This window comes from Antennarius striatus, chromosome 6 (genome assembly GCF_040054535.1).
Source record: "Antennarius striatus isolate MH-2024 chromosome 6, ASM4005453v1, whole genome shotgun sequence".
Classification (NCBI taxonomy): domain Eukaryota; kingdom Metazoa; phylum Chordata; class Actinopteri; order Lophiiformes; family Antennariidae; genus Antennarius; species Antennarius striatus.
Window position 1 is genome coordinate 4,984,663 of NC_090781.1, and position 25,206 is coordinate 5,009,868.

Below are 25,206 nucleotides of genomic sequence, written 5' to 3' on the forward strand. Positions count from 1 at the left end.
GAGAAAATGTGTGTCATTGATATTTTGTGAACATGATTTATGATTGAAATGATTGAACCTCTTTAAAACAAAGAACAGTAAAGTGATTTAAGAAACATGATTGTTAATAAATTGAGATGACCAAGGAAGAGAGGATAACGTACACCAAAACTGACTCTGTCTTGTGTTTTTCCCTGTTTATTCAGGTCTACCTAGCAGAGCAGTTTAAAATATAGTCTGTTTTACTAGCCACACCCCTGGGGCGTGTAACACTTACGACCGTGTTCCTTGGGGGGTTCTGTGGGGGGGGGGGGGGGGGGTTCGGGAGTATGGGGTACCGAACCCCTTGATAAGGGCTGTTCGGTCCCTGTACGACCAATGTCAGAGTTTGGTCCGCATTACCGGCAGTAAGTCAGATTTGTTTCCAGTGAGGGTTGGACTGCGCCAAGGCTGCCCTTTGTCACCAATTCTGTTCATAACTTTTATGGACAGAATTTCTAGGCGCAGCCAAGGCGTTGAGGGTGTCCGGTTTGGTGGTCTCAGTATTGCGTCTGTGCTTTTGCAGATGACTTTGTGCTGTTGGCTTCATCAAGCCGTGATCTCCAACTCTCACTGGAGTGGTTCGCAGCCAAGTGTGATGCGGTTGGGATGAGAATCAGCACCTCCAAATCTGAGACCAAGGTCCTCAGTCGGAAAAAGGGTGGAGTGCCCTCTCCAGGTTGGGGATGAGATCCTGCCCCAAGTGGAAGAGTTCAAGTATCTCGGGGTCTCGTTCACGAGTGAGGGTACAATGGAGCAGGAGATCGACAGGCGGATCGGTGCAGCGTCTGCAGTGACGCAGTCTCTGTATCAGTCCGTCGTGGTGAAGAAGGAGCTGAGCCGAAAGGGGGTTGCAGCCACGACGGGCACGAGCTGTGGATGGTGACTGAAAGAACGAGATCCCGGATACAAGCGGCCGAAATGAGTTTCCTCTGCATGGTGTCCGGGCTCTCCCTTAGAGATAGGGTGAGAAGTTCAGTCATCCGGGAGGGACTCAGAGTTGAGCCGCTGCTCCTCCACATCGAGAGGAGCCAGATGAGGTGGCTCGGGCATCTGGTTAGGATGCCTCCTGGACGCCTCCCTGGTGAGGTGTTCCGGGCAAGTCCTACTGGGAGGAGGCCCAGGGGACGACCCAGGACACGCTGGAGAGACTATGTCTCCCGGCTGGCCTGGGAACGCCTTGGGATTCTCCCAGAGGAGCTGGACGAAGTGGCTAGGGAGAGGGAAGTCTGGGTCTCCCTGCTTAAGCTCCTGCCTCCGCGACCCGACCCCGGATAAGCAGAAGTGAATGGAAGGATGGATGGATGGATCTTTATTACTTACAAATACAAAGCCATTTCTTAGATCATTTCAGTGGTGAACATTCTAATATTCAACATGATTCACTTGTGAACAACACCCACCTCTAACTTGTGCTCCACAATTTGTATGTTCAAATCTACCCTCGTAATCTGGAGGTCCAAAGAAACCATTTTTTTATCTGATGTCTGTATTTCATTCAAAGTGAATTCAATAAACTTTAACAAATAGCTGGAAATACATTAGGAGGACATCAAAACATACAGTTGCATATGAATTCCACTGAATTATCAACTGCAATATCAACTGCAAAAATCAACTGCGCATGCGCGAGCAGGCTGCAGTTTCCTTTGCTCAGAGCGAGTTTGTTATGCATAATTTTGCGAGTTTTTTTCTCTGTTTCTCTGTGTATTTTTTCTTATCTTAAATTTAGATAATGTATAGTAATATGCTGGTGTACTCCAGGGAGGAGTTGATGTCCATGAGCACCCGGAGGCGCTTGTCATTATCACCGGCGACTTTAATCACGTCACCTTGGACTCATCTCTCCCCACAATGGTCCAGTGTGTAGACTGTCCCACACGGAAGAACAGAACCATTGATCTGCTCTACGCTAATGCTAAGGAGGCATCCACCGCCACCCCCCTCCCTCCACTAGGTAAATCAGACCATAACCTAGTGTACCTACAGCCCACCTACATCCCGCTGGCTGCCAGCAACAACACAGCAGGTCAGGAGGTGGTCCCCAGAAGCAGAGGAGATGCTGAGGGACTGCTTCCAGACCACCGACTGGGATGTCATCGTGGGCTCACATGGGGAGGACATTGAGGGAGCAGCTCAGTGTTTTACAGACTACATGAACTTCTGTGTGGACACCGTGGCCCCTGTCAGGACAATCAGGTGTTACCCCAACAACAAACCATGGGTAACCAAGGAAGTCAAGGCTGTCCTGAACAGGAAGAAGCGGGCGTTCAGGAGCAAGAACGTGGAGGAGATGAGTAAGACCCAGCAAGAAGTGAGACTCTGCCTGAGGGAAGCCAAGGAGACGTACAGGAGGAAGCTGGAGAAGCAGCTGGGGCCCAACCAGGTGCGAGAGGTCTGGAATGGGATGAGAACCATCACCGGACATGGGAAAGGGCGCAGCACTGTGGAGGGGAATATTGAACGAGCGAATGAACTAAACAGCTTTTTCAATTGGTTCAGCTCCCCCACCACTACCGGCTCCTTGTCCCAGGCCTCTTCCGGTCCTGCAAACCGCTCCACTTATGCTCCCTCCTTCTGTGCTTCCTCTCCTTCCACCCCTGCCACTTCTCCCGAGCCCACTCCAAGAACTACGAAGCTCAACGGCCCCACCTCAACCACTGGACTTCCAACCTCGCCACAACCTCCTGCTCCCACCACGACGGAGACCATCATCACTGCAGACCTGGTGACGACAACGCTGAGGAGGCTCCGTCCCTATAAGGCGGCTGGACCAGATAAGGTCTCCCCAAGACTCCTCCGAGCCTGTGCTTTGGAACTAGGGGACCCCCTGCAACAATTGTTCAACTTCAGTCTGCGGCTGGGGAGGGTCCCGTCACTGTGGAAGACCTCCTGCATTGTCCCTGTACCCAAGAAAGGATGCCCTACTGAGCTCAACGACCACCGACCGGTCGCTCTTACCTCCCACGTAATGAAGACCCTAGAGCGACTGGTCCTGGAGCTCATGCGTCCACAGGTGCAGGGTGCTATGGACCCTCTCCAGTTCGCCTATCAGGCCAAGGTTGGGGTTGACGACGCTGTCTTGTACCTCCTCCACCGTGTGCACTCCTACTTAGATGCCGGGGGGTGTGCCGTCAGAGTGCTCTTCTTTGACTTTTCAAGTGCCTTCAACACCATCCAGCCCCGGCTCCTGCAGGATAAACTGACCTCCATGGCTGTGGACCCCTACCTCGTGAGCTGGATTACGGACTACCTAACTGACAGACCCCAGTACATCCGTATGGGGGACTGTTTGTCTTCTATGGTGACCAGCAGCACGGGGGCGCCACAGGGGACCGTTCTCTCCCCCATTCTCTTCACCCTCTACACATCAGACTTCAAGCACAACTCGGATACATGCCACATACAGAAGTACTCCGATGACACTGCGATAGTGGCCTGTATCCGGGAGGGTGATGGGGGGTACAGGGCATTGGTGGCTGACTTTGTGGAGTGGTGCCAACAGAACCAGCTCCAGCTCAACGTCTCCACGACCAAGGAGTTGGTGCTGGATTCCCGGAGGGCACCTCCCTCTCCACAGCCAGTGATCACAGCAGACTGGACTGGTCACTCAACTCGGACTGTGTGTACAAGAAGGGGCAGAGCAGGATGTACTTCCTGAGGAGGCTGGCCTCCTTCAACATCTGTCCTAAGCTCCTTCTCATGTTCTATCAGTCCGTAGTCTCCAGTGTGCTGTCATATGCCATTGTGTGTTGGGGTTGGGGGGCCAGGAAAAGAGATATGGACCGTCTGAACAGACTCATCCACAAAGCGGGCTCAGTGGTCGGGCTGAGCCTGGACTCTGTGGATACGCTTCTGGAGAGCAGGACCATGTCTAAAGTTAAGGCTATCATGAACAACACCAGCCACCCCCTACACACCACCTTCTCCCAGCAAAGAAGCAGCTTCAGCGGCAGACTGCTGTCACACAGCGCCTCCACAGAGAGGCTGAGGTCCTCCTTCGTGCTTAATTTCATACTGTTTATATTTTTTAATTTTATACTGTTCATATTTTAATTTTATACTGTTATATTTTTAAATTTTTATACTGTTTATATTTTAATTTTATAGTGTTTATATTTTAGTTATAGTTTAGTATATAAGTCCTGTTAGTGCTGCTTGTGTCTGTTAGTGTAGTATATGTCTTGTGGTATGTCCTGTGATGTCAGTGTTTCTTTTTCTCCTGGTGTTTATCCAGTATTATTCGTTATGTAATGCCTGAGCAGTGGATATATACAATTTCCTCCGGGATTAATTAAATATCTATCTATCTATCTTAACCGCTGGTGTTCACTGAGCGTCTGTCCGTACATTGGATGTGACAGACTGTCCAGCTTGCTCTGTTAAAAAAGGATGAGAAAGTGTTGATCCTTCAGTGGAGGCTAAATGTCACTCTGTATTGCACCAGAATGTTAAGCAATAGGAACAATCTGTAACAGAAAATATTTGACCACCTTTCTTTTCTTCAATTTCCTGTTATTTTCTTTTTCTTTTTATTAACTATGTATAATTTGACTAAAAGACACAGAGAATGAAACATGGAATGTTTAAAGATGAGAGCACATTTATGTGTGTGACAAGAGCATTCTTTTGGCGATAAAAGAACTGAAAAGCCGAACGTCCACTTATTATTTACTGTACAATGTCATTATGTTATATTGAGGAAGAGGAGGATCCCTAACGAGATGATGCAGAAGTCTGACCTGTGTGAATGATGTTTTTAAACTTCGTTCTCAGCTGTTGACATGTGCGGTTCTCCCCCGCTGGATTGCATCTAATAAAATAATTTAATACTACTGTATTATTCAAGCCATTTACCTCCGTAATTTTACTGTGAGTCCAACTGACTACGTTTAGACGTACGCATCGACTTGAGCAGCAGTTTTAAGTCATCTCTTCTTTACAGCTGCAACGCTGTTCGTCTTTTCGCAATATGTCCTCAAAGTCTTCATACACGTAGATTACAATCTGTACTTTACCTACGTAAAGTCACACAGAGCACGTCTTGTCCGTCGTCATGGTGACTCGTCGAATCTGGGTTCCATTGATGATGGCTTTTTAAAGTGGCGTCGCACCTGTTAAACTGTGGGTCAATTTACCCTGGGTTACAAAAACTAACCCCGAGAAGCGTTTGTGAAACCGATAACCCTGGGTTTCCAAGTTCAGGGTAAAGCAACCCAGAACCACAGATTGTACTCGGGGTTCGTTAGCCCTGCTTCGTGACGTGGGGCTGTTCAAAAAGCAGGTTTAGTCGAAAACCAGGATGAGTTCACCGTGAAATCAGGGAAAACCAGGACTTTCATTTTCACAAAGGGATGTAAGTTAACCCAGGGTTAGAGCAGTAATCCTGACCTGTTTCATGACGCGAGGTAAACTGAACCTCTGGGTTTGTTACCGCAGTAACAAACTCTCTCAACATAAACTGGTCGGGAGCAGATTTTATTCCACAAACCCAGGGTTTCCTCTGACTCCGCCCCCTTTCACCGCCTCTCGTGCGGCTTCATTTCCTGGTTCTGTTGGACGGAGAGTCTGACCGAAGTAAGGTTTCTATACATAACTCCATATTTCGGAGGTGAACATGGCATGTCCGTTTGATGAAGAGCCTGTTAATGGAGTTTCCGCATTAATTCACAGAGATTTTTTTTAAAATTTGTATCGCGTTCAGATGTCCAGTCATAGCCCGGCCAGTTGTCTTTATGATCGGTACCGATTGATTTACGTCCATCCATCATACACATCCACGACCTGATCCATCCTCACAACTGCAGCAGTTTTGTGTGTAGGTAGTGGTCAGTTTTTTATTTTGTATTTGCAAACGTTATTTTGTCTATATAATGTGAGAGATGCTCAGTGCGCCTCGCCTTGAAACTATTACCCCAATTTTTCTATTTCCCTGGAGATAAACCTCACAGAATCGGGAGGAGTTCCACAGGATTGCAGGTGAATAATGTAGAAATCTGATAAATGATTGCAAATGATATTGTCTTAATGACATTGTGCTCCAACCTCAAAATTGGATTATTAACTTAAATTTCTTTTAGGATTTCCCAATGTAATTGGCTGCACACATACCCATCAAGGTACTTGATGACTGAACATTGTTTCAACATGTTCAAGACTGCATTATAGATAAACATTTGTCCAGATCATGTGATGCTGCAGACTACATTTCTGATGTGGAGCTCTTGGATGTATGGTCTTACCCGAGCAGCAGACTGTATTGTGGTCAGTAACCTAAAGATTTGCACAATAATTCACTTGTCTTCCTTGTGTAATCCAGTCTAATGAATCCACTATACATTACATGAGAGAGCCTGCAACACCTCAGGATGATTCCTGCTATCCAGGACGGCAGAGCAGTGACAGACTCCATCTGCCAGAATCATTTCAGAGTCACCATCACCACCATCACAGCGGGCAATAAAAACATATAAGACACATTTCCTGTGGGCATAGTTATTTCTGAAAAATACAAAGTAATTTTTGTATCATTATAATACTTAACATTCTAATAGTTAACACGATTCACCTGTGACCATCACCCACCTCTAACTTGTGCTCCAGTATTTCTATGTCCAGATCTGTCCTCCTAATCTGGAGGTCCTAGTAAACCATTTCTATTTTCTGTACTTTTTTAGAAAGAAAATCCTATAAACTTATTCAGCAGATTGATGGGAATACATGAGGAGGACATTAAAACATAGTTGCATATGAATTCCACAGAATGAACAGCTGGCGGTCACTGAGTGTCTATTTCACTGTGATAGTCTGCAGTTGGGACCCTTCTGCTACTGTCCATCCATGCTCTGTTAAAAAAGGATTAGAATTTGTTAATACTTCAGTAGAGGATAAATGTCACACTCTGTATTCCACCAGAATGTGAAGCAATGGGAACAGAACAATCAGTAACATAAAATATTAGACCACCTATGTTTTCCTCCATTTCTTGTTAATTTCTTTTTTATTGATTATTAACTCCTGTGTGTATCATTTGACTAAAACAGACATAAAATAAAACTTGGAATACCTTAAAGCGGTTCTAAGCAGGACAATGCCACAGCCACTGATGTAAGAACTAAAGCAGTTTTGGCTATTACTGTATCAAACGAGCTACATGTCAGCTCTTGATTTCAGTTCTTAGATAATATAGGTGTACGCAATGGTGTGAATATCCTTATCAACTGTTTTTGTAACGTGTATATGTCCAGTTACTGTTTTATTTACACAACAATAAAACGTTTAAATATATTTCCTTATTGAACAGAACCTGATAGACAGTAGATGAGAGCGCATTTATGTGAGTGAAACGAGCACTATGTTGGCGATAAAACAATTGAATAGTCAGACGTCCACTTAATACTTACTGTACAATATCTAACACAATGAGGATGAGGAGGATCCCTAACGAGATGATGCAGAAGTCAGACCTGTGTGAACGATGTTTTTATACTTCATTCTCAGCTGCTGACGTGTGCTTCTCCTCCCACTGGATCGCACCTAAATAAAATAAATTAACTATTATTGAAGCCGTTTACTTCCATATTTTTACTGTCAGTGGACTATGTTTAAACTTAAACATAGTTTAGTTCAGCAATTCACTCCCACAATATGTCGCTCTTTTTTGCAGCTGCAACGCTGTTCTCTTTCTTCTGAAAATGTCCTCAAAGTGTTCATACTAATAAATTAAAATCTGTACTCCGACTGCTGTAAAGCGCTGTGGAGCGCGTCTCGTCCGTCGTCATGGTGAATCGTCGACTCGGGGCTCCATTGATGATGGCTTTTTTTAGAGTTGTCGTGTCTGTTAAACTGTGGGTCAATTTACCCCAGGTTAGAAAAACTAACCCTAAAACCCGTTTGTGAAACCGAAATCCCTGGTTTTTCCAAGTTCAGGGTAAAGCAACCCAGTGGTTCATTCTGTGGAATTCATATGCAACAGTATGTTTTAATGTCCTCATATTTCCAGCTATTTGTTAAAGAAGTGTATCAACCTCACTTTCTATGAAATACAGACAACGGATAACAAATGGTTTCTTTGGACCCCCAGATTAGGAGGGCAGATTTGAACATAGTGGAGCACAAATTAGAGGTGAGTGTTGTTCACAATTGAATCATGTAGAATATTAGAATGTTCACCACTGAAACGATCTAAGAAATAACTTTGTATTTGTAAGATAGATATATAGATTAATACTTTAATAATCCCGGAGGAAATTGCACATATCCACTGCTCAGCCAAACACCAGGAAAAAACAAATAGAACATACCACAAGACATACACTACACTAACAGACACATGCAGCATTAACAGTACATACGTATACTAAAAAAATTATAATTAAAATATAAAACAGTATAAAATAAAATTAAAATATAAACTGTATGAAATTAAATTAAATCCATTTAACCACGTGCTGACCTCGCCACCTCCCCCCCCCCCCGCTCCTCCTGAGAGAGTCATTGTATCCCCTGATGGCACGGGGCACGAAGGAGGACCTCGGCCTCTCTGTGGAGGTGCTGTGTGACAGCAGTCTGTCACTGAAGGTGCTCCTCTGCTGGGAGAAGGTGGTGTGCAGGGGGTGGCTGGTGTTGTTCATGATAGCCCTGAATTTAGACATGGTCCTGTTCCCCAGAACTGTCTCCACAGAGTCCAGGCTCAGCCCGACCACTGAGCCAGCTCTGTGGATGAGTCTGTTCAGATGGTCCATATCTCAATGGCGTATGACAGCACACTGGAGACTACGGACTGATAGAACATGAGAAGGAGCTTAGGACAGATGTTGAAGGAGGCCAGCCCTCTCAGGAAGTACATCCTGCTCTGCCCCTTCTTGTACACACAGTCCGAGTTGAGTGACGAGTCCAGTCTACTGTCTAGCTGCAGTCCCAGGTACTTATAGTTTCCTACCTCCTCCACCTCACTGCCCTCGATGATCGCTGGCTGTGGAGCGGGAGGTGCCTGCCGGAAATCCAGCACCATCTCCTTGGTCGTGGAGACGTTGAGCTGGAGCTGGTTCTGTTGGCACCACTCCACGGGGGCTGGATGGTGTTGAAGGCGCTCGAAAAGTCAAAGAAGAGCACCCTGACGGCACAGCCCTTGCTGTCCAGGTAGGAGAGCACACGGTGGAGGAGGTACAAGACAGCGTCGTCAACCCCAACCTTGGCTTGATAGGCGAACTGGAGAGGGTCCATAGCACCCTGCACTTGTGGACGCATGAGCTCCAGGACCAGTCGCTCTAGGGTCTTACTACATTGGGAGGTAAGAGCGACTGGTTTGTAGTCGTTGAGCTCAGTAGGGCGTCTTTTCTTGGGTACCGAGACGATGCAGGAGGTCTTCCACAATGATGGGACCCTCCCCAGCCGCAGGCTGAGGTTGAACAATCGCTGCAGGGGGTCCCCTAGTTCCGAAGCACAGGCTCGGAGGAGTCTTGGGGAGATCTTATCCGGTCCAGCCGCCTTATAGGGATGGAGCCTCCGCAGAGTTGTCGTCACCAGGTCTACAGTGATGACGGTCTCGGCCGTGGTGGGAGCAGGAAGTCGTGGCGAGGTTGGAAGTCCAGTGGTTGAGGTGGGGCCGTTGAGCTTCGCAGCTCTTGAAGTGGGCTCGGGAGAAGTGGCAGGGGCAGGGGTGGAAGGAGAAGTGGAAGGGGTGGAAGGAGAGGAAGCACAGGAGGATGGAGCATCAGTCGAGCAGTCTGCAGGGCCGGGAGAGGCCTGGGACAAGGAGCCGGGAGTGGTGGGAGAGCTGAACCGATTGAAAAAGCTGTTTAGTTCATTTGCTCGTTCACTGTTCCCCTCCACAGTGCTGCACCTTTTCCTGTGTCCGGTGATGGTTCTCATCCCATTCCAGACCTTCCGCACCTGGTTGCGCCCCAGCTTCTTCTCCAGCTTCCTCCCGTACGCCTCCTTGGCCTTCCTCAGGCAGAGTCTCACTTCCTGCTGGGCCTTCTTCATCTCCTTCTCGTTCTTGCTCCTGAATACTCGCTTCTTTCTGTTCAGGACAGCCTTGACTTCCTTTGTTACCCAGGGTTTTCTTGTTGGTGTAACACCTGACTGTCCTGACACGGGCCACGGTGTCCACACAGAAGTTCATGTAATCTGTAAAACGCTGAGCTGCCCCCTCAATGTCCTCCCCATGTGAGCCCACGATGACATCCCAGTTGGTGGTCTGGAAGCAGTCCCTCAGCATCTCCTCTGCTTCCGGGGACCACCTCCTGACTTGCCGTGTTGTTGCTGGCAGCCGTTTCACCAGCGGGATGTAGGTGGGCTGTAGGTACACAAGGTTATGATCTGATTTACCTAGTGGGGGGAGGGGGATAGTGGTGTATGCCTCCTTAGCATTAGTGTAGAACAGATCGATAGTTCTGTTCTTCCGTGTGGGGCAGTCTACACAGTGGACCATTGTGGGGAGAGATGAGTCCAATGTGATGTGATTAAAGTCACCGGTGATAATGACGAGCGCCTCCGGGTGCCGGGTCCGAAGAGCGGAGGTGGTCCCAAAGATGGTCTCTCGTGCAGTCTCGGGGTCCGCCCGTGGAGGGATGTAGATGGCGAGGACAATGATGTGTGAAAATTCACGCGCCAGGTAGTAGGGTCTGATGCTAACAGCTGTTAGCTCCAGATCGCGGTTACACAGTGTTGATTTCACCGTCACATGTCCCGGATGCCACCATCTATCGTTGGTATAGATGATTAATCCACCTCCTTTCTTGTAAAAGGAGGTGGATAAGTAATACAAGTAATAAAGATGACCAAATGAAATGTATATTGTATGTTTTTATTGCCCGCTGTGGTGATAGTGAGTTGACAGACTCTGAAATAATTCTGGCAGATTGAGTCACTGCTCTGTCACCCTGGATAGCTGGCAGGTGGAAGGGGTCATCATCGGTGTGTTCAGTTTGTGGGGTAGGGTGTTGTTCTCCTCTGATAGTGGCAATACTAGGAAGGACAGAACTGCATCACAGGTCCTCTCAGGAATCATCCTGAGATGTCATACACATTGGAAACGGCCTTTCCTCAGGCCTATTGGTCATCTCCACCCAGGCTCTCATCCTGCAGTGAACCCATTTGAAGTTCTGTTGGAGGCCTGCGTTAGTAAGGGGTTAGCAGCCTCGGTTGGCATGGGTAACCCCTGTCCCCCAGAAAACAACCATCAGACTCTCCTGTGATGGAAAATAGATTCATTAGAGTGGATTAAACGATGTAGACAAGTGAATTATTGTGCTAATCTTTAGTTACTGCATTAGTCTGATGCTCAGGTGAGACTCATCATACACCCGTGAGTCAGGAACCGATCAGGACCGCTCCGTCTCCATATCAGTATGCTGTGCTTGCTCTGGAGGGTTCTGTTGAGTGTCTGTCTGTTAAAGCTGTTTGAAATGTCTGCTGATGTGATTAAGCGCTATACAAATAAAGGTGGAAAATGTAGTTTGCAGCATCACATATGATGTGGACAGATGTTAGTTTATCTATGATGCAGTCTTTAACATGTTGAAACAGTAGTCAATCTACCTGTACCTGCATATATTTGCTGTGAATTGACATCCTCTTCACATCATCACCTTCATTATGTGAGGGAGCCTTGATGGGAATGTGGGTACCATCTATGGCAGCAATTTACATTGGGACATCCAAAAGAAATTAATAACCCAAGTCTGGGATTGCAGCACAATATCATTAATAGAACATACTTTCAAATGAATTGATCAGATTTCTATATCATTCACCTGCAGTCCTGTGGAACTCCTCCTTGATCATTCTGATGGTTTTCTCTCCGGGGCAATAGAAAAACTGGGGTGAAAGTTTAAAGTTTAAATGCAGAAACTTCATCAAGGGACTCAATGTCAAACGGAAATGCCATGTTTGCCTCTAAAATACCTCTAAAATACCTCTAAAATACTGAGTTATTTATAAAACCTTACGTCGGTAAAACTCTCCGTCTCACAGAACCATGAAATGAAGCCGTGCGAGCAGCGGTGAAAGGGGGTGGAGTCAAAAGAAACCCTGGGTTTTTGGAATAAAACCTGCTCCCGAGTAGGTTATGTTCAGAGAGTCTGTTGCTGCGGTAACAAACCCAGAGGTTCAGTTAACCTCGCTACGTGAAACAGGCCAGGGTTACTGCTCTAACTCTGGGTTAAGTTACCCCCCTTTGTGAAACGGAAAACCCTAGTTTTCCCTGATTGCTGGGTTAACTTACTCTGGGTTATCACTGAACCTGCTTTGTGACACGGCCCCTCCTCCAGACCAGGCGAGCTTCATAATCTGTTACTATGGTAACAAACGTAGAGGTTTACTTTACCTCGCCTCGTGACACAGGCTAGGTTTATTTCTCTGACTCTGGGTTAAGTTACCTCCCTTCGTGAAACCGGAAACCCTGGTTTTCCCTGATTTAAGGGTTAACTTACCCAGGTTTTCCACTAAACCGGCTCTGTGAAACGGGCCCAATGTCTTGCATAAACATTTGTTTGTCCTTGGCTTTGCTGTTTCTCAGTCAAACATCAAGGACATTGACAGAACATCTCAGAACAAACCCTGATGTTCAAATGTCAGGAGGTCACTGTCAGAGAAATTGTATCTCTACGATTTCTTATCTCTTCTTTTAAAGACAATAGAGCAATATTCACTGTAACTGAAAGATCAAGTATTTTTTACTATAAACATAATCAAATCACTTCATACTTTGGAACAGTGTCCTCTTAACACCTTATTTTGGGCTACATAGGATCACTGTCAATAGTCATCCACAATGTACGTTAATGTCTTCCAAGTGATAGTTGATTGAGCTTCCAACATCAAAGGCAAACGTTTCGCAAACAGTGAATTGAGATATTACGTAACAAGTGTGGCTATTTGCATGAGAGCAAGTGGGTGAAGTTCTTTTGAGGCCTAGAACATTTTTATCAGCTCTAAAATACTAGCATGAGCAGAAGATAAAAATTTTTGGAGTCTCTCAAAAGAAATATACTGTAAACATTTCAGTTTAAGTTTAATGATTTATGAATGTAGGTATGAAAATGCTCTATTCCAAACTCACACATTCACAATTTACATAATTTCACAGAGAAAGGCAAAGGAGGTTCATCAGAACCATCTGGAACAAGAAGTTGTTTTTCTGCACTGGATCTGCCCCCCTCCCCCTCGGAAGTTACTACAGTAATTAAAAAAGACACTTGTATGTTATAGAGCTGGCACCGTATATGAAATGTAAATCAACTGACAGGCAGTTTACCTATTCAAGAAGAGTAATTGTTATTGTGAATAATGGAAAACAAAGCAAGAACAATAAGGCTTACTGTTCATTGTCCGGCTGCTTAACAACAACCCCATTCACTGAGCTCAGTACGTTCACTCTGTGGTCTAAAACGAGGCAGCTGGAAGTGTTAAACAGCCAGCAGACCTCTTCTCTTGTCTGCAGACCTTGCCAAAATATGAAATATTCTCAGGGGGTCTTGCTCAGGCACATAAGAATGTGGTGTGTCTGAGGAAGACATTCTTTTATTTGATAGTCACCTTTGTTTTAGTTGTATATGTCATAACATGGCTATGAAGACCAAGCCAGAAGACAACTAACATCTAAGTTTCAACTAAATGACCCCACAAAGTCATTGTGGAATTGGAATTTTCTAAATTATTATGTGTTCCATTAAATTCTCTGTCTTTGAAATGTAAAATACTACATGTTACAACATTACAACTGCAAGTTAGGGAAACGGTGCTTGGCTTGGTCTGGTTTAGTTGTATGTGTTGCAGTTAGGTCCTTGTTTATACTACATGAACAGGGAGAATCATATACAGGTTAATAAAATGATGTTTGGTTTGCTGGTAGGGTTTTTTAAATCTTTTTTTCTTAGTGTCAGTCCGAACCAGCAAGGGGAGTGTCCAACCATTTCTTTCACTCATTGTGTTTGTGTTTTTTTAATAGAAAAGTATCGCTGCAGACTTCTGTGAATATATTTTTCCCACATTCTTACAGGTCACCTCTCACAGAATGCAATATGCCTTAACTTTTTTCATGTAAATGTACAGTCATTCATTAGACTTCCAATGGAAACCTTCAGTTATCCATTTTGGTCATGTGATCATGTCTTGTAGATCCCTAGTATCAGTGAAATGTTTTCTGCTAAAATGAGAGTTGCTAATTCTCTGTATAATTATAAATTATGGTCAAGGTGTGATCAAGCATGTCTCTAATACAAACCGGTGTGGAAAGCAGCGCTTTGAGAGTATTACTCCTGCAGATGTAAAAGCATTTCCTCCTATATACCCATGGAAACCCATTCCAACAACAGATTTACATTTTTTGACACTTCACCCTGTTTACCCTCTGGCTTCCCAAGCTGTTGAACCTCTGTTATGGATTGTTCAAATCTGGACCCCAATGAGCAGAGATTGACACAAAAAGTAAAAATAAACAGTGTATTGCTCAGGCTGAAAACTCAAGTGAGCAAAGGGAACCAAAAGCAGCTGAGCAAAAAACACGACAAAATCCACAAATTATGTCTGTGTAGGTTCTCAGTCATCCAGGTCATGGTTATCCAAAAGATGTTTAAGTCAATCCACTGGATGTTAAGAAAGTTCTTGAAGACGTTTCGTCTCTCATCCAAGAGACTTCTTCAGTTCAGAGAGTGGCTGATCATGTCCCAGGTTATAAACCCTGTGGGGTGTGGTCAGTGCTATTCACACAACGACCGTCGTTGAAACCCATCTGGCTCCTCAACGATTGTTGGTGGGGGTGTCAAAGGGGGTCGCTGAGATGTTAGTTTCACCTTTGTATGCTTATGAGGGTCATTAGCATGAGACACATCACCTGTGGCAATCTGCTGAGACAATCTTTTTGGGAGTTTTGAAAGGACGTGATTGTAAATGGGAGAAAGGTGATGTCGCAGACCACCCTCCCTGTTCAGAGATGGCTTCTCCACTTTGAAGTGGATGGCCTCTTTCACTCCTCTCTCCAACTATTTATCATCCCTGTCCAAGATCTGAACATCATCTGGAGAAAGCTTATGACGGGGTGCCCGGAGAGGAATTTGGTATTGTATGAGGAAGTCTGGACCTGCTTCACCATCCACTAGGGAAGTCTGGTTCCATCTCATTGGGTTCAGCTGTGGTTTTTGGGTTTTGGCAGGGGTAATCGTACACTGTAACTTTTTTGAGAACAATGAGTGTGGTGGATCCTCTGCAATTGGTGACCTCTGTGTGCTTCATTGGCTGGTGGTGACTCACTCTACTGGATGGATCAGCATGCCTTTGTCATACATTTATTATTGTTATTATTACTGTCATTGTTATTATTATTGTGTTGTTAATCTGTACATGCGATAGCTATTGCTTCATCTGTCCACTCCTGGAAGAGGATCCCTCTTCTGTAGTCTTCCTGAGGTTTCTCCCATCCATTTTTTTCCCATGTTAAAAGGGTTTTGGGGGGAGTTGTTCCTTATCCAATGTGAGGTTCGTACAGCTCGCAGTACACAAAGGTCAGAGGGACATTGTCCATGTGCAGATTGTAAAGCCCTTTGAGACATTCTTTGTGAATCTGGGCTATATAAGAATAAATAAACTTGAAACTTGAGTGGCAGAGAAGTATTTGAGAGCGGTACAGGACATGTATGAGGACTGTAAGACAGTGGTGAGGTGTGCTGTAGGTGTGACAGAGGAGTTCAAGGTGGAGGTGGGACTGTATCAGGGATCAGCTCTGACAGACGAGGTTAGACAGGAATCCCCATGGACTATGATGTTTGCAGATGACATTGTGATCTGCAGCGAGAGCAGGGAACAGGTGGTGGAGAAGCTGGAGGGGTAGAGGTTTGTCCTGGAAAGGAGAGGAATGAAGATTAGCCGCAGTAAAACACAGTACATGTGTGTGAATGAGAGGGACCCAAGTGGAAGAGTGAGGTTACAGGGAGAAGAGATCAAGACGGTGGAGGATTTTAAGTACTTACGGTCAACAGTCCAGAGCAATGGAGAGTGTGGGAAAGCGGTGAAGAACCATGTACAGGCAGGATGGAACGGGTGGAGGAAAGTGTCAGGTGTGATGTGTGATAGAAGAGTTTCAGCTAAAATGAAATGAAAGGTGTACAAAACTGTGGTGAGCCTAGCGATGTTGTTTGGTCTAGAGACAGTGTCACTGAGGAAAAGACAGGAGACAGAGCTGAACAGAGACAGAGTGTGTTTACAGGGGTCTGTATACAGTGTTTGTGTGTGCTGTGCTACTAACACATATATATATATGCATGTAAAACAGGAGTTTACATGCAATTTCCCCGTTTGTGTGGACAGTAAAGAGTGCTTTAGAATGGCTGGAGTGGGTGTAGTAATCTATTACAAACAGGACGGGTTTGTACAAGCAGTGGCAGTGGCTCAGTTGGTAGAGCGGGTCGTCCAATGTTCCCCATGTCTGCGGCCCGACTCCCACTCCCACCCAGCCACCCGGAGTGTGAGCTGACAATGAGAGGTGTCAGCTCACCTCCCAAGCACTGCCGAGGCGCTCTTGAGCAAGGCGCCATCCCCCTTTACAAGTTGCTCAATAGGGCGCACCAAGCAGGAGCTGCCCGCCACTACCTCCCACTGCATGCTTACACACTCCTTGTGTGTGTGTGTGTTACATGTGTGACTTACTAACACTAGAGTGTGCTATTCATTTCCCCTAGGCCTAGGGGATCATTCCAGTATAGAAAATAAAAATAAAAAAAATATTTTAAAAAAGGTTGCACCGCTCCCTGGGATAAATGAGGCAAGCAAAGAATCACGTTTTCAAATGACATATAGTGTAATTTAGGTTGAGGATTAATTAGACCTGAGTCATAAATCACAGCAACATGCCCTCCACTTTCAGTATCTACAGGGATCTGAGCACTGGTATAACTGGGTGGAGTTGAACCAATTAAACTAAACATTTTCGTCATGAGAGAGCCAAGTTTATGTAAAACAAAATAGATCAATATGCTGATCTGATATCAGCTGACTTACTGCCAGAGCTTTGGATGATGGAGATCTAGTGTTCAAAGTCTCATATTTAATGACCCGATATTTGTAGATAGTAGTTTTCTGTGTGATATTCTGTCATTCTTTACATTAGATTGAATCAATTTAGCTTTCATAAATTTATGATGTGTGTAGGACTGCAACTCTGTCTCGTGGCCTCAGTTCTGGGTTGAAAAGGTTTTTGGAAACAAAAATAAATTTGGCTAGATTGCTGAAAATGAGAGCTGCCCATCCAACATTGGATGAAAGTTGTCTCTCCTAACAAACCAGGTCCCCAGAAAGCCCTAGAACCCCAGAAAGTTTATAAGTTAATCATCAAAGTCCACTCCATTGGCTGGACACCACCTCATGTCCAGACAGGAGGCCAGACGTATCATCACTGGTCAAATTGGGGAGGGGTCTAGAGAAAATCCCAGAGTCTGTCATTGTTTTGGCATAGCTACACATCAGCTCAGTGTAAATTTTTACTGCCCTCCGACTGATGGGCGTCATTGACACTGGCATGAATTATTATCTCACAAAATTTCAACATTTCAATTTGATTCTCCGTCACCTGCTCTAACCCCATGGATACACACGATAGTTGATGGTGTGTCTAGTTTCACACTTCTCAAAATAGAGTTGAGAGTGAACAGAGTTTGCTTCTCAGTGGGCGTTGCTGAGTGGAAATGTGAAGACGTGGGTTGTGTGCTGTCATGGGGTCTGGTTTTTGACTGCTCTTCTTTGTGACAGTAGCCACCCTTTCTGGTTTCCCAGCTGCTCCAGAACTGCTAGGGGGCAGCTAAGTGGGGCGAGCAGGAGAGGGAGAGGGAGAGGGAGAGGGAGAAACCATGGCCAAGCTAACTAGTTAGCAGATATGTAAAAGGGTGCTTAAACTTTCATGATGTGCTTAGTGGAAGTTTTGTTAAACAACGTGCCAGATGACTGGGCTACATCAACAAACTTTTAAATGTAGAAGTTATTTATAATAATAATGAAATAAGAATATGTGGAGAGGAGCAGTAGAGATACCGGCAAACAGAAAGTGACTGGCCAGCTTACCGCTGACCGTTGCAAAGTTAGATCCTATCTTCTTAACGTATCTAAAATGTTTCTTATCTGATTTGTTGCTTCTGACTGAGCCTTCTGAGTCTTCGCCACAGTCGCCAACTTTGTCTGAGGGTGGGTGCAGTGAGTTTGTTTGAGTGTTATTTACGTAGTACTGGGTTTTGACGTTAAGCATCACATGGAAAAGTTTAGGGTTTTTGTGAACGTAAAAAGATTAATGGAGTCAATGGGAGTGCAAACTGATACAATGTCTTCATGTCAGACTGGTTTTCAATTCTTTTTAGAAGAGCTCAAGTCTAATTTCACGTGTTTCCATCAGAAGTCAGACGATAATATAACAAAGTTAATTTACTTTCCTGTTCCTTTTTGTTTTATTGCATATATCCATGTCGGCTTTTCAGGAACACATCACTGACTTTCACTTTAGTTTTCTCTGTTGTGCATTTGTCACTCTTTTGTCTTTTTAGTCTTCATGAGGTGGTGTAATCAGTGTATATCCATAATTTACTGGTTTATTTGTGTTGTGTGTTTTTGAGAAATTGACATTATGCTAAGTGCTTAGTGTGTAGCCATTTTTATACTCCTGCATTATCAAGGATCAGCTATCAATATTTAAACTTAGTTTGAATAAGAACTTTGCAGACATTTCATCAGCACTGGGTACAAATTTAATTTGAGGAACCCAGAAACTCATAAATAAGCAATACATTTTAGAAATAGCAAAATAGGCTGTAACTTACAATTGTCCAATGATAAAGTGGTAAACTCTATCAAAGCGCTCGGGGAAAACTTGGACTTCATTTCCCTTCCTTTTGTCATTTTAATTTTCATTTCCCTCTTTTACCCTTGACTGCGAGTCATTCTTTATGCCCAGCTTCTCTTTCTTCCATTTACTGAACAGTTACCCAGAGGTCGTGGCTAATTTTAAAATAAGTCTTGTCTGAGCATACACAAGAGAACAGGGTAATGATGGAACAACCATTTCTATAAATACATGGCATTATGACTGATCATCTGGTGATGTTGTTGTGAGGAGGAAAGCATAAAGACTGTGATTCACTCAGAAATCTAATGATATTTTCTGATAGGGTTTACAAGAATAAACTGGGATTTTGTGAGTTCAGCTGTTGTCATGGAGAACATTTCTTTCAACCTTCCTCTTCCGTGATGCTTCAACAAAAATACCACAATTAAAAAAATTTTGTACAGTCTATGATAATCCTTTCCATAAATGGCAGCATAGAGCCATAAACAGTATTATAGTCAAGTAAAAACTGTCACATGTAATCTTTGCCATGTGGGTATGAACGCTCACAGTTGTATGTCATACAGATCACCTACTTTGAATTCTTTGTCATGTTTCAATATTAATTGAAAGTGATAAAGAAGAATTAATGTTTTGTTTTTCCGTTATCAGCATCCACTCCAACACTGTAACTTGTTTTTGATGCAAACATGTGACTCTGTTTATTCCTGATGGACCAGTGAACTCTCAATGCTTTGTGCCTAATGGTATTACGCACAGAGCTCCGGTGATGTGTGTTGCAGATAAACAACAGTTGGAAAGAGTCGAATTTGATTGCTCAGTCTTTTATCAATAAATAGCTGAAAAGAAGCTTTGGTCACCATTCATGTTCTTCTCCACGTGATTTAACGTATAAATGTTGAATGGGATTTGCAACAGTGTGATAGACTGGCAATGAAAACAGGAAATGGGACATGCAAGGGGCATGTTAATGTGCCATTAGGCTTATCAATGTAATCAGATGCTAAAGTTATAGTAATGCAACTCTGCACAGATACTTTACAGCAGCCCATCAGATAAAACTTGAATGAATAAGAAAGTTGACTGAATCTACAGCAGAGCAGTGAGTAAAGACTGCTGTGGAACATTTTTTGTAATGTTTGACCTGTTTGTTAAGTATCATGGTTACCTGCGCGGTGAACGGTTGTGTCAACAGAACAGCAAAAAGACACGAAGACAAGGACCTGTCGTTCTTTAGAATACCTAAAAATGCTAAAAATGCTAATGCGCTAGCCCGTCAATGGGATTGTCCATATTATGTTAGCATTGAGCTAACCGCCATTTATTACTACTGGACTGTGTGGAATTAATAACAACTCTAGTTGTTATTAATTCCACTGTGAATTTATTTGAGAGATGCGTCTTTTTGCTGTTCTGTTGACACAACCGTTCACTGCGCAGGTAACCATGATATTTTTGGTGTTAATTGTGTCTAGAATTGCATTGTTTCTTATGGCTGCTAAGCTATGTTTGGCCCCAGAGACGTATGACGCCCACGTGACCACTGAATGCAGAAGCTGCTGCGGCGCAGATTTTAAGCTTTTTTTGACCAAATTATCAAATTTATTTTTTCTTCTATTTTTCATAATGATGAATAACATATATGTCACTTAAAATGAACTTTATTGTCCCTTTAAATTACCTTTCACTGATGCAGATGCTGTGTGTATGACTACTGGCACCTGTCAATAGACTTCTGTCCCTATCCTTAATCACCCTAACCTGCTTCACGTCCTTCCCATCTCTGTCTCTCTGTCTTGCCAACTGATATAGATCAGTTTCTCCCTCCTTACTGTCCAACCTAGCATACAAGTCATCATAAGCTCATTGTTTGACCTTTGCTACCTCTACCTTCACCTTACGCTGCACCTCTCTGTACTCCTGTCTACTTTCCTCAGTCCTCTCAGTGTCCCACTTCTTCTTAGCTAACCTCTTTCTCTGTAAACTTTCCTGTACCTCCTCATTCCACCACCAAGTCTCCTTATCTACTTTCCTTCCAGATGACACACCAAGTAACCCTCCTTCCTGTCTCCCTGATCACATTAGCTGCAGTTGTCCAGTCATCTGGAAGCACCTCCTGGCCTCCCAGAGCCTGTCTTAACTCCTTTCTAAAAGTCATGCAACCCTCTTCCTTTTTTAGCTTCCACCATTTCATCTTCTGCTCTGTCTTTGCCCTCTTTATCTTCCTCATCACCACAGTCATCCTACACACCACTATCCTATGCTGTTTGGCTACACTCTCACCTACCACTACTTTGCAGTCACTGATCTCCTTCAGGTTACACTGTCTACACAAGATGTAGTCTAACTGTGTGCTCCTACCACCACTCTTTTAGGTCACCCTATGTGCCTGCCTCTTCTGGAAGAAAGTGTTCACTATAGCCATTTCCATCCTTTTTGCAAAGTCAACTACCATCTGTCCTTCTGCGTTCCTCTCCTGGATACCAAACCTGCCCATCACCTCCTCATCACCTCTGTTTCCTGCACCAACATGTCCATTGAAGTCTGCACCAATGACAACTCTCTCACTTCTAGGTATGCTCAGCATCACTTCCTCAAAGTCCAGCCAGAATTTCTCCTTCTCCAGCTCACATCCTACCTGTGGAGCATACCCACTAATAATGTTGAACATCACACTTTCGATTTCTAGCTTCAGAGTCATCACTCTATCTGACACTTTTTTTACCTCCAGGACATTCCCAACAAACTCCTCCTTTAAGATAACTCCTACTCCATTTCTCTTCCTATCTACACCATGATTGAACCCTGCTCCTAAACTTTTAGCTTTTCTACCTTTCCACCTGGTCTCCTGGACACACAGTATGTCTACCTTCCTCCTCTGCATCATGTCAGCCAACTCTCTACCTTTTCCTGTCATAGTTCCAACATTCAACGTCCCTACTCTCAGTCCTATACTATTGGCGCTCCTCTTGTCTGTCTTTTAACGGGCACACTTTCCTCCTCTCCTTCTTCGACCAACAGTAGTCCAATTTCCACCGGCATCCTGCAAATCAACAGCGCCGATGGCGGTTGTTGTTAACCCGGGCCTCGACCGATCCGGTACAGAAATCATAGGTTTGATTCAAATCTTTGATTTGGCAAAAGTTTTACGCCGGATGCCCTTCCTGACGCAACCCTCTGTATTTTTCTGGGCTTGGGACCGGCACAATAAGACACTGGCTTGTGTCCTCTTGTGGCTACATTTGTCCTCTTGTGGTTACATACTGTTTGTATGCAGGTACTGGACATTTTTCTGTGCTGTGGTTTTGAGATGTTACACTCCCTACTGCTGGCCTGGCATGTACATATACTGCAGTATTTTAATTCATTTTGTAGTTAAGTGTGCACACTATGAAGTTCTTTTTTTGAGACTTCAAAGCAATGTCAAGTGGAGCTCTCTTTTCCTAAAAATTGTGTTGCATAGTTTGTATAGAGATAGCGACAATGTCATTCTCAAAAATTAACTTTCAGAAAATGAACTTTTGAGAAGATGTAAATTAGTGTTCTTCTATGCTGCCTTGTTACACAGAGAGAATGGGTTTTCTCACCTTTTGAACAGAAGAGGAAAGCAAAGGGACAATAACAATCTGCTGTCTTCAGTGTGCACAAATGCCAGCTGACACTGTGATGAATGTCACAAGTTTGCAAACCAAAGCCTTCATGATTATTTCTGGAGACTTTTATCATGTCATCCTGGACACTGGCCTGGCTGCTTTCCACCAGGTTGCTGACTGCCACACAAGGAAGAACAGGATGATTGACATACTGTGCACCAATATTGAGAGGCATACAGAGTCACCGCCCTGCCTCCATTGGGCAAGTCAGACCACAACCTGGTGTACATCCAGACCCAGTACACCCCCTGGTTCAAAGGCAGGCAGTCTCCACGCACCATCAGGAGATGGACTACTGATGCAGAGGAGGCTCTCAGAGACTCCTACATCACCATGGACTGGGACGTACTGCTGCGTGGACATGGCGAGGACATCGATGGGATGACCCACTGCCTCACAAACTACTGTATATCAACTTCTATGTAGATGCAGTCGCCCCCACCAAGACAGTTTGGTGCTATCCAAATAACAAGCCGTAGATAACACAGCATGTCAAGGATGTCCTCAACAGGAAATAGAAGGCTGTTAGGACGAAGGATGAAGAGGAGATGAAAGAAGCACAGAGGGAGGTCAGACGCTGCATAAAGGAGGCCAAGAACTCTTACAGAAGGAAGGTGGAGCAGCAGCTGAGCACCAAGTCATGAGGGACGTCTGGGAAGGTGTGAGAAACATCACTGGGCACAAAGCCAGGACAAGAACAGAGGTGGGAGGGGTGCAGAGAGCCAACAACCTGAACGACTTCTTCAATAGGTTCAACCAGGCCCCCCCGCACCATCCCCTATCACCCTCCACCCTCACGACCTCAGCAATAGCTCACCAGCCTCATCCGTATCTCATGGCCTCCCTTCCCCTTCCTACAGCAGCAAAGTGGCCTCTCTGCACCCCCACCCCCTGCCCCTCTCCCTCCCCCAAGTCCCCCCGCACATTCAACCAACCCCCACAGCCTCCACTCATCTGTAGGTACAAGGTACATTTCACTCTACTCATACCTAACTAGGCCTGTTTTGTTTTTTTTATTTCTATGCCTATTTATAAATTTCTATTTATATATTTTTAATGGGTTATTTATTACTCTTTTTATTTTGTATTTGGTGTTGATACTACTTTCTATGTGTTGGTGCTTTCTGAGTGCTTTTTCTGTGTTTTGTGTACTCACTGTGCTGTGTGTGACAGACATGTTAATTTCCCTGATGGAACCTCCTTAATGGATCAATAAATTTATAATCTACAATCAGGAAAGTCACAATCCCTGCATAATGAATGATTGCAAATATATTCACTCTCACCTGGTTGCAAGTGGCTTCGAATGTCTGTCACAGAAGCGATTTAAGGAAAGAGTTAAGTAAATTTAAAAAGCAAACTTTTACATATTGCAGGGAACAGGAGTGTTTCTATCAAGTTATGCAGAGTCTATCTGTGATAGCACTAATTATACAGTTGAAATAGCAAGAAACCTACCATTATAGCAGATGGTCGATGTAAGTAGTCATCTTACAGAGAGTAAACACAATGACTCTGCATGATAGCAGTTTCGCTCCTTTAACCAAGTGCAATAAAATTATCTGACATTTTTAATATAGCCATGAAAACCCAGAGCCAGAATTCATTCAATTCACAACATGAAATCAACTCTTGACCCTCTGAAGGCAACGTTGCACAGCAGAAGCTCAACTTAGCCAATTTAACCCCAGCTGAATATGACAGTCTGGCAAAATTAAAAAAACAACCCCAAACTATAACAAATACAATCAACATTGTGACAAATCCTCCCTGACACTTTTTTGAGCCAAGTCAATGTCTAAATAAAAAACATGAAAAATCAACCTGATCTTAAATTACAATGACCCTCATTAAGTCTGAACAAGCCTACACATCTGTTTAGCTTGCATGACCTTCGTCACATACCTCCAGTTTGTAGCTGGTTTTGCTGTACTGTGTAAATAAGAAAGATTGACACCCTACTAAGAAACCACCCAACTAACAAACTTTAGACGACATACCTTCATACACAACAGTTACTTTATATGATGTCATTTTAACAGGACTATTTATGGACAGTATGACTCAGATCCCACACCCAGCCTTTATCCCACCATCTCCCTAGTCATCCAGACGGGGTGGGTGACCTCTGCAGAGACTGAGGGTGTGTTCCTCTCTGTGCAGCATGGGATTCTGGTCTCAAGCCAAATACATCATGAGCTCTCATGTTCTCATCTGCTTCCTATTCTGCTTCCTACTTCACTGCTATTTATGCCTATTTTGCTTATTGACATAGGGTGTTGTTGGAGAAAAGTCAAAGACAGCAGATTTTCTGAGTAGAGAGTAAGAGAAGCAGTGAATGATGGGAAAGTATTTCTCTGGTTAAGGAGCAAGTGAGGAGTATGTGTTACATTTGGGTGTCAATGTTCAGCTATACACTGTATATGTAGAGACCTGAAAAATTGTGATTTTCAAAATAGTGTCCTTTTTTTAGCAATGTACTTGAACTGTTTAGCAATGCTAGTCTTCGTGACATATTATCTAAAACACATTCAGATTAAGTTATCAGGACTTACGCTGTGCAGTGTTTCTGTTATATTTTTAAAGCATTCAGTGCTTTCTTTTCTAGTGGCAAAACTGATCAATTCTATTGCTGCAGTTGTTATGAAAATTAGAGTTCAAATGAATATTTTCTGTTGTCCATGCTGCTTTGTTTGTAAATATATTATA

The 25,206-nt window shown here is 44.1% G+C and overlaps 1 protein-coding gene and 1 long non-coding RNA gene across 4 annotated transcripts in view; one reads left to right on the plus strand and one right to left on the minus strand.

The window, feature by feature from the left end:
• Nucleotides 1-25,206, plus strand: part of lrrc75a (leucine rich repeat containing 75A) — a 112,497-nt gene that overhangs the window by 70,915 nt on the left and 16,376 nt on the right. The window lies entirely within an intron of this gene.
• On the minus strand, nucleotides 10,842-13,393 carry LOC137596341 (uncharacterized). The gene is made up of 3 exons (XR_011035531.1): nucleotides 13,344-13,393; nucleotides 11,778-11,841; nucleotides 10,842-11,654 (listed from the first exon to the last, which is right to left on the minus strand). It is a non-coding gene; the product is annotated as an uncharacterized lncRNA (long non-coding RNA).